Below are 9,476 nucleotides of genomic sequence, written 5' to 3'. Positions count from 1 at the left end.
GGTACCAGGAACCGAACTCACGACCTTGCGCTTGCCAGGCAGGCGCTTTTGCCACTGAGCTAAATCCCCAGCCCCTGTACTTTACTTCTTTACCTGTAGATTTACCAATAGCTTCTTTGATGGTTAAATGTAACATTTTCCCTCCATAGTATCTCTCTGAACTAAGGGCTATGCATGAAAATGGGTTCTTTTAGGAGATGTTGGAGGGAGCAGTAGGGTATAGTGATCAAAACATGAACCAAAAGTAAAGTGGTCTGGGTTTAAATCCCAGCTCTGCTACTCCATACTTCTGTGGCATTGGGCGCTTTATCTAACCTCCCTGAATTTTGTTTTATTTCATTGTGTAAATGTGTCCTATTTCAGAAACTTATTGTAAGGCAAGAGACTTTGATAACTAAATTCAGGGAAAGAGCACTCAATGACACCTATAAAGCACACTTGGTGTAGTTCTAATGTTCAATACTGGTATCTACCATTATTATTTTAATAATCATTTAATATCTTATATAAGTTGTGTAAGTGATAAGTATCTTAATCATTAATATTTTAATTATTATTTTATTGTTATGTATGTATGTGAACCCTTAACAAAATCTGTGTGATGAATAAGAATTATTTATGGAAGAGTCTCAATGCCCAATGACAGTATGTCATCTAAATACTTCCTTCAGTGAGAAAGTCTGTCCTCAGCCCATCTGTTTCCAAAGCCATTTGTCCATTCCGGGGACCACGAGTGCTACACTGGTGGGTCAGTTTGTGGCATATTTTCTTCTCAGGGAATCAAGTCTTCAGAGCCATGGGAAATGAAGAAGCGTCTTCCCATTTGGTTATAGCCTTTAGAAAAACTGACCTATTTATTTTTAGGAGTGAAACCAGTTGACCAGAACAACCAGGCAAATGCCTAACAGACCTTGAGAATCATCCACCAGCTCCTAAAAACTAGAAGAGTTGGCCCTGGCTTCAGTAAGCTTGGTACTGGCATATCTGCCTGATGGGAATTTTCGTACACATTTGTCCTGGTTTGGGTTCTTAGAGCAAAATGCCACAGACCAGGTGACTCAACAGACTATAGTTGTAGAAACTGGAAATTGAAGATCGGGTAACAGCACGGCGAGGGTCTGCTGGGGGCGCTCTCCCTGTTTCCTCACACCGCCGAGAAAGGAGGAGGAGGGAGGGAGGAAGGGCATGAGGGGGCGTGCATGCACTGGCTTTCGTGCTTCCTCTTATAAGAGCGCTGATTTCATAAGGAAGGATCCGCCCTTACGACCCGACTGCCTCCCACAGGCCGCATCCCCAAATATTGCGTCACTGAGGGCTAGGGTTTCAGTGTATACATTTTTGAGGGGCTAAAACATTCCGCTCATAGTCACATTATTCACTTCCTTCCTCATGCTTCCCTGACTACAGCAGATGCTCCAGAGCACGGAGGTCCAAGGGCCCCAGAGCAGGACCTCAGTAATTCTCTATTTAATTGTTGAGTTAAATTTATGTGACATCAAAACACAATCTTTAGAGGTATCTTGGCTACTCTTCTCTCATTGCTGAGACAAAATACCTCACACCCAGAATTAAGCAAGGAAAGGTTTATTTAGCTCACAGTTTGTGGAGGTTTCAGTCTATAATCAGCTGGTGGCAGGGCACAAGACAGCAAAAGCATCAAAAGCAAAAAGGGAGGGGGAGCAAGCCTCTTTTCCCTCCTTACATTGTATATCAGCTGAGTGCCCACACCATCTCCGTGCCCTTCTCTTCCACAAGCTGAGGATGTTCACAAAGTAAGGACCCTGGCTCCCTGCTGAATCCCTCAGTTGAACCTGTAAACTTCTCAGGTTGACCCAATAAACAACATCCTAGAGCAGGAAGGGCATGTCCTTTTCATTCCAGGATGTGGAAACCTTAATTACTTAGTTAAGCTTCTAGACTCCTCAAGTTGACACAGTGTATCAGTCTTAACAAGCAGGTACAGAAGTAACTATTTCCGCTCAGTCTTTGATGGAACTTTATCAACTACAGTCAAGAAAATGGCATGTGAACAGGGCATGGCATAAACATCTACCCTCATGAGGCTATTTTAGTAGTAAAATAGGGTTTTCCTGGGAATGAATGAGAGATAAATCTCTGGTACAGATCTATAAAATTCCCTAGCAACTGATCACTTCAGTTGAATGTTCAAAAGTACAGTATATGCTCTATATGCTATTTATGAATGGAAATGCCTACAAAATATATATCAGCAAAGCAAAGCTTTCTTTTCCTTTCCTGTACATTCCACAACCTTCCCTAGTATTAACATAAAATAAGTCAACAATATCAGGGAGTCCTCAACAAAGAGCCCTTACTGAGTGTTTAATGGAAAAAATAATGCTAAGTTTGAAAGTGGTGTTAACAGTTCTGTAGGCTGTAACATCCTCCCCAAGTAGAAAATGTTGGCAGGAAACTAATGGGCTCCAAACTTCTTAAGTTTTTAATCTGCCATTCATCTTAAAAAATAAATATTGGTAATAAAGCCGATGCCCTTAGTATTGATATCCTGAATTTCACATACTTCCTTATCTCAAAGGGTAACTGCCATGCTGGATGTGCTGTTTCTTATTTTTATGCATTTCTTACACTCTTATTACATTGTATGTGTGTTTCCAAGCAACAGAAAAGGTATGATGAAAAATACACTGAATGTTTAAATTTTAAATATATATATGCATATATATGTGAAACAATAAAAGACAAATTGCCACTAATTCCCCTTGAAATATCTCCCTTCACTTTAAACATTCTTTTATTTTAAAGAGAAAAATAAAACTAAAAACCAAATATATATATTTATATATATAAATTTATGTATAGTTATATATAGTTATACTACTAATTCCTCCTAGTTCATTGAAAAGAAAGGTTTTGTGCTAATATTACTTGGGCAATTAAATGCCTATATTTTGTACTCTGAGTAACTAATTTAAAGATAGCAATACTTAATTTATTAACTATTGTTACCCTCTTATTATCTTGTTTTGAAATTTTGTTTTAAACATACTCATCCCATCCTTTGCTGCTTTCTGAAGCCGCTTTAGAAGTATATTTTTTATGAATGTGTTCAGCTGTGCCTTTGTGGCTGCCTCGATGTTCTGAATCAACTGAAATGGTCTACCTTCTATGGTCACTTTGGCCTTGAGGAAGCATCAGAAGTCTCAGAGGCCCAGTCTAGTGAGTAAGGCGGATGAGGACGTGAGCATGTGCAGTCAGGTGTTCAAGAGTCTGCCTTTTTGTTTGGTGACACTATGTTTTTGATCACTCATAAGACGGTCATAGAAACACACAAAAGGACTTCCCTAACTGCTTCCGAAAGTGGTAAGAAGGAGAGATGTGTGTTTGAAACAGGTGGGTATTTGGAAGGAGATTAATGGTAATGTATCTTTTAATATAATAAACTTAAAAATTTAAACATGCACTGTATATTTTGGTCATATCTCATATAGCAATACTCTCTGCCAGTCTTTAAATTCTTTATCAAAAGTATTGTGCTCATTAGGTAGGAACTTATTCTTTGTTGCATATCAATAAAATGTTTCTTGACATTTAAAAACTTCCATTCATCAAAAGATACCATTCAAGAGGGGGTGAAATCGTAGAGCAGGTGTGAACCAGCAGCAGAAAGGGAGGAGTTATTTGTAGAATTCACACCAAGAAATCCCACCATCCATAAAACAAATTTGTAATGGTGAAAATTTGAATCTGTGGCTTTTGCTTTATCAGTGTAGCTGAGGATACTGTTCCTGATAACGTCATCAGCACTCGACCTGCAAAACCTGGAGAAAGATCAGACATGGAAATGGAGTTCAGAGAGCTCGTGTGGAGACCACACAGAAAACATATTACCTGGGTCCGCAATTTTAACTTTACTACCTCCAGCTACGTAGACCAAGTCAGATGGTAGAAAAGTCAAAAGAGAAAAAGCAACTGTGAGTTAAAGTGAGTCACGCATGTGACTGATGGTCTTGAAAAGCAAAGCAAGCAGCTAACTGGAGCAATAACCAGAGTCCTCAGTAATCCTGGAACCTGAGGCAGCAGGGTGGACCACTGTAGTAGAATAAATGGTGTCCCTTAAAATGATATGTCTACATCCTGCTGTCTGGATGCTGTTGTTTACGACCATGGCAGGACAAAAAGGATGAAACTTTACTTGGGCCAAAGTCTAATTGGAACTCAGAAGAAGGCTCAGAGGGGCTGCCCTTAACCTAGACCCCCACCATGGGAATGTCTCACAAAAGACAACCCCAAACTGAAGCCTCTGTGGCTTATTGATAGGACCGGAAAGCAAGGATCAAAGAAAGAAGAAAGGCATTTGGATAGCAACTCATGTAGGGGAGGGAAAGAACATTCCACGGTTAGGATAGTTCATTAAATGACTGACTCTGGGACTCACTCAGAGGATAAAGGAGTGTGGAAAGGACAAAGGCCAGAGCATTCATTCCTTAGGGTAATGCGTTTTGATCCTATGTGGACCTGTGGCCCAGTAGACCATCTCTTAATCTCTAACCATGCATTTTGGGAAGCTTTGGGTGTGTGGCTCCGAAAGTCCCTTACCTCTGCAAAGCCATCTCCTGCACACCTCTGGCCAATTCCCCCACAGCTGGAACTTATGAATGGGACCTTGATTGGGCAAAGTGTCCTTGCAGATATCACTAAGGATCTTAAGATGACAGCATCCTAGATTATCCAGGTGGCCCTAAATCCAATGGCAATGATCTCGTAAGAGAGAGAAGAAAGACACTGAAGGAAGAGGGTGTGGAGGCGGAGGCAGAGACTGGAAGGAAGCAGTCACCAACCAAGAAGAGGCAAAGGGCTCTCCCCTAGCGGCTTCAGAGGAAGATCAGCCCCGCGAACACCTGGATTTGAGGTTCTAACCTCTGGAGCTGTAAATTTGTAATAATTTGTTAGTTCTAGGGAACTAACAGAGCTGTATTCCACCAGCAAGCTAACCGTTTTCTCATTGTTTAGGAATCTTCTTTAAGTTAGCCCATTTCAAGTGCTTAAAGCAAGCAGATTCCTTGGTTCTGTCAGTCTCTTCACAACAGCTGAACTATCAGAGTTTTCCACAAGGTGTGTTTTTCTCAGTATCCACAGCAGGGAAGAAAAGTTGAAAAAGTAATGATATTTTACTTCTAAGGGCTGGAAACTCCAGTGTTAACTTAACTGGGGCCAGCAACAACAAAAACAAATCTGAAAGGCTAATTTACGTTTTGTTGATTCAGTGTTGAAAGAGCACACAAACAAAGTTATGAGTCTAGGATCAAAAGGAGCAACTGTACCAGCAGAGAGAAAATATACTAGCATGGGAGGCGTAGAGAATAAGTAAGAGAAGAGTAAAAGAATTGAAAGCGATGTGCTTGTCAACCCCAGCGGCCCTGGTATGCATTAATTAGAACATCGTGAATGGTATGAAGGAGGCTTACGTGACCTACTTACCTGATGCAATTCCTGACTCCATATGTTGATCATGACATCTATAAACTCTAACATGTTGCTGTGAAAATGCGAAGATTTACCCACGGAGGCCAAGGAGAGACAAACAAGCTTTATTAGTGGGTGGACGACATCCAACTTGGAGACCGGAAGGTCGACCCGGAGCAGGGCTACAACTACAGATTTTATAGCATCTGGGTTCCTGTTGGCCAGGGAGGCAAGGACATTTCCTTATTTGGCTTGGAATGTGTGAGTGCAGCAGAAATTTGCATAACAAATTTAAATGCTAATTTACATTTTGTTGATTCACTTTTGAAAGAGCACACAAACGAAGTTATGAATCTAGGATCAAAAGGAGCAACGGTACCAGTTGGGGTCTACCGGTTCTCCCTATTGTGTCCTTTTATGGGCTGGAATGTCACACCACACAGGAAGGAGGGATGAGAGTGTCTCCTAGTTCACCCAAAGTCCACCTCAGTCCAAGGTGTCTTTCTTAATACAAAATGACTGTGCTTTTGGCCATAGCAAACGTAACCAAGGGAGGGTGTCTAGTACACTAGCATGTGGGTGTAGTCACCATTGCAGATGGGAGGAAAGGTTTCATTGTCAGCTAGAAGAGAATTTTTGGAATGAACGTGGTGATGCCGTCATGTCCCTAACTGACTGTTATGAAGACTCGACGGGAAACAGACAGAGATGGTGACCCTGAGAAGAGAGTGACAGGAAGTGGTCAGGGAGGAGGAGAGATGCCAAGAAGGTACTGCCACGGGGGCAAGGGGCTGTCCCTGGCCTGGTGGGTTAGTGTGGAACGATGGCCTGGCATCATGTGAATGAATCGACAGTTAGCAGGTGGACGGATGGTCACCACAGCAGTTCAAATTTAGATACGAGAAAGGAAAAACAGCTTTTTCAGAATGCAAAGAATTTTTGAATTTTCCCAAATACGCATTTTATGTCTTGTCACATGTGCATATGACCTTCACTTTGGCTGGGAAACACTCAATTTACCACACTTCTGCTTTCACTCCGCGGCTTCTAAGTGGTCATCCGCTGCTGCATAAAATGTTGTAGGCAGCTGAGTTAGATAGAACTATTACAGGCAGTCAGGCAGGGCCAGGCCCTCAAAGGAGCCAATGTGTAAGACAAGCTACCGTGCAAATAGAGACCTATTTGCTGTGGGCCAGAACTCAAGACAAAAGCCTAAACAAATGCACCCACATACCTCCCTAGGGATGGACCTCAGGGATTGATAGTCTATATAGGTAGCGATCACCTTGAAGAGCCACTGACCCAACCCCTTTCAGGAAAAGCCCCTGTTCTGTATTCATGCCCGCTGGCTACGTGACTCTCTTCCCCATTTGATCCCAATTTAATCAATTTTACCTACGCAATTCTTATTGGTTGGCCATAGTTTTGTCCCACCTCACGTCCATCTAGTGATTTCCCACCTTTCCCCCTACCTTGGACCCGCCTCACCTCGTGGTTTTGTTCTATAAAACCCGTAGGAAAGATAGAGTCTTGGCAACCCACTCGGGCTGCCTTCCGTCCCTCTCTGGGAGAGGAGCTTTCTTTCCCTCAATAAATATGTTCTGCTCTTAACCTCCGTTGTTCCTAAAATTCATTCTTCGATTTTAGAGAACACGAACTCGTCCCAGACGTTCAGGTTGGGAGTTTCTATTTTCCAATATCAGAAGGACAGCTCCTGATGGTCACCAGAGAAAGAAAAAATAAAGAGCAGGTAGTGAGGTTTCTGAGGAGAGGGCTGTTTAAAATAACACCTTTCCTACATTTTGTTCCGAATGTTAAAATCCTTCCTCTTTGAAGTTATGACTGTCGTAATTGGAAACTAATTTTTAAAAACACCTAATTTGACAAAACAAAAATAAGAATCCTATTTATGATATAGCTTGAAATTTCCCTCAAAAATCCAAAAATCTGGAAACTATGGCTCCAAATTAAAATAGAAGAAAGAATGAAGCTAAAGTTTTTCCTTCAAAGACAGAAATTTCAAAGTTCTTGTCGTGGAGCTCTTTTCGTAGGAAATTGGTGAGGAAGAAAACAAAGTGTGGCTTGTTTAGATATATGTTATTTGAAAGTTTTTAAAATTTATGGGGACATTTTGTTAACAGGGTTTAAAAACTTGTGTGTGGGTATGTGCGTGCCTTTATTTAGCCAACAGTGGGGTAATTCAGAATAGTAATAACAACCAGAATACACTCCTGTGATAACACCACTGACCACAAGAGGGCAGTAAACATACAGATTATCAGTGCTCCCTGACTGAATTACCAGGTTTGCTTGACCTGAAATTAAATCAGTCCCACTGTTCTGTTCAAAATACAAAAATATATGCTAGCATTTTCAACAAATAACAGTGAGACTAAGTGATCTTTGACAAAAGGCCAAAATACATTGAAAGAAAAATGGCCTCTTCAACAAATGATACAGGAAAACTGGCTACAATAAAAGAAGATGGAATCTAGACACATATGCCCTCGCCATATACTAAAATAAAATCAGTCAAAGATATAAAAATTATAACAGAAACATGTAATCTTCTGTTAGATAATAAAATAGGTAAAACTTTTGAAGACATAGGCAAGGACTTTTAAAAAGAACTCCAATTTATGAGAAATAATATCAAGAATCAACAAATGGAATTATATCAAATTTGAAATCCTCTGCACAGCAAAGGAAACACCCAAGTGAAAGAACAACTTACACAATGGGAAAGAAATTTTGCCAGCTACTCCTCAGACAGAGGACTAATATCTAGAATGTGTAGAGAACCTCTAAAATTAGACCTCCAAAAATAAATGATCCAATCAAATACTAGACAACTTGAATGAATAGACACTTCTCAGAAGAAGTAAAAATGGACAAAGGTTACATGAAAAAATGTTCAGCATCTCTGACCTTTAGAGAAATGCAAATTAAAACAACCCTGAGATTTCATCTTACTCCAGAAAGATGGCTATCATCCAAGTATCAAGTAATAAATGCTGGTGAGGCTTCTGAGAAAAAGGAACCTTTCTACAATAACTATGGTGATGCCTTAGAAATCTTAATCTAGAAATTCTACTTGTCCACTTTGTGTCCTTTCTAAGTAGTATCTCCCTGGAGGTGCCAAAGACATCACGATACAGGATACATGCTATGAACCCCTGTTTACAGCAGCACAACTCATAGTGGGTAAATCTTGGAGGCAGCCTGTATGTCCGTTAATGGCGAGGGAATAAAGGAAACATGATATTTATATATAGTGGAGTACCACGCTGCTACAAAGAAGGATAGAGTTGAGTCATCTGTGAGAAAATGAATGCATCTTGAGGTCATAATGCTAAGGGAAATAAATCAGACAGAAGAGGTTAAATATTGCATGGTTTCTTTTCCATGAGAAACCCAAAGTGAAACTAAAGAGCTAAAGAAGAGATGATAGGACACAGGGAGACAGAGCTTTGCAAACGGGAAGGGGGCAAAGGGAGGGAGGGAGGAGGCGGAGGCGGAGGGGAAAGGACGAAAATGCAATTGAAGTGTGTTATGTGCTTGCACCAGCTCTCCACGAGAACATAATCACTGCGTAGTGCAAATGTTCTGTACTAATAAAATATGCCTCACTGAACGAGAATATATTTCAGCAAGTTTGTGCATGTTGCCGTTTTCTCCAATAACATTCTGATCTGGCTGGGCTGAGTGGCCGAGGTGGAAAAGTGAACGGGATGTGGTATTGCTTAGTGTGTTTTCTTTCTCTGAAACACAGACATGGAATTATTGCACATGTGTTGAATGCAGAATGTCCATGAGGAACAGAATGACCTCAGTATCCAGAATGACAAGGCAAATGGACCTGCTTCATATTTATTCTTTTTTTTTGGTACCGGGAATTGAACTCAGGACCTTGCACTTGCCAGGCAGGCACTAGTGTTACTGAGCTATATCCCCCGCGCCTCATATTTATTCTTAAAGGTGAGGCCTGGCCTTAGCAGATGTGTACCATGGAAACACTGTGATCATAATCT

The sequence above is a fragment of the Chinchilla lanigera genome, unplaced genomic scaffold, assembly GCF_000276665.1.
Source record: "Chinchilla lanigera isolate Chin_1 unplaced genomic scaffold, ChiLan1.0 scaffold00043, whole genome shotgun sequence".
NCBI lineage: Eukaryota > Metazoa > Chordata > Mammalia > Rodentia > Chinchillidae > Chinchilla > Chinchilla lanigera.
Note: the sequence above shows the minus strand (reverse complement) of the source record.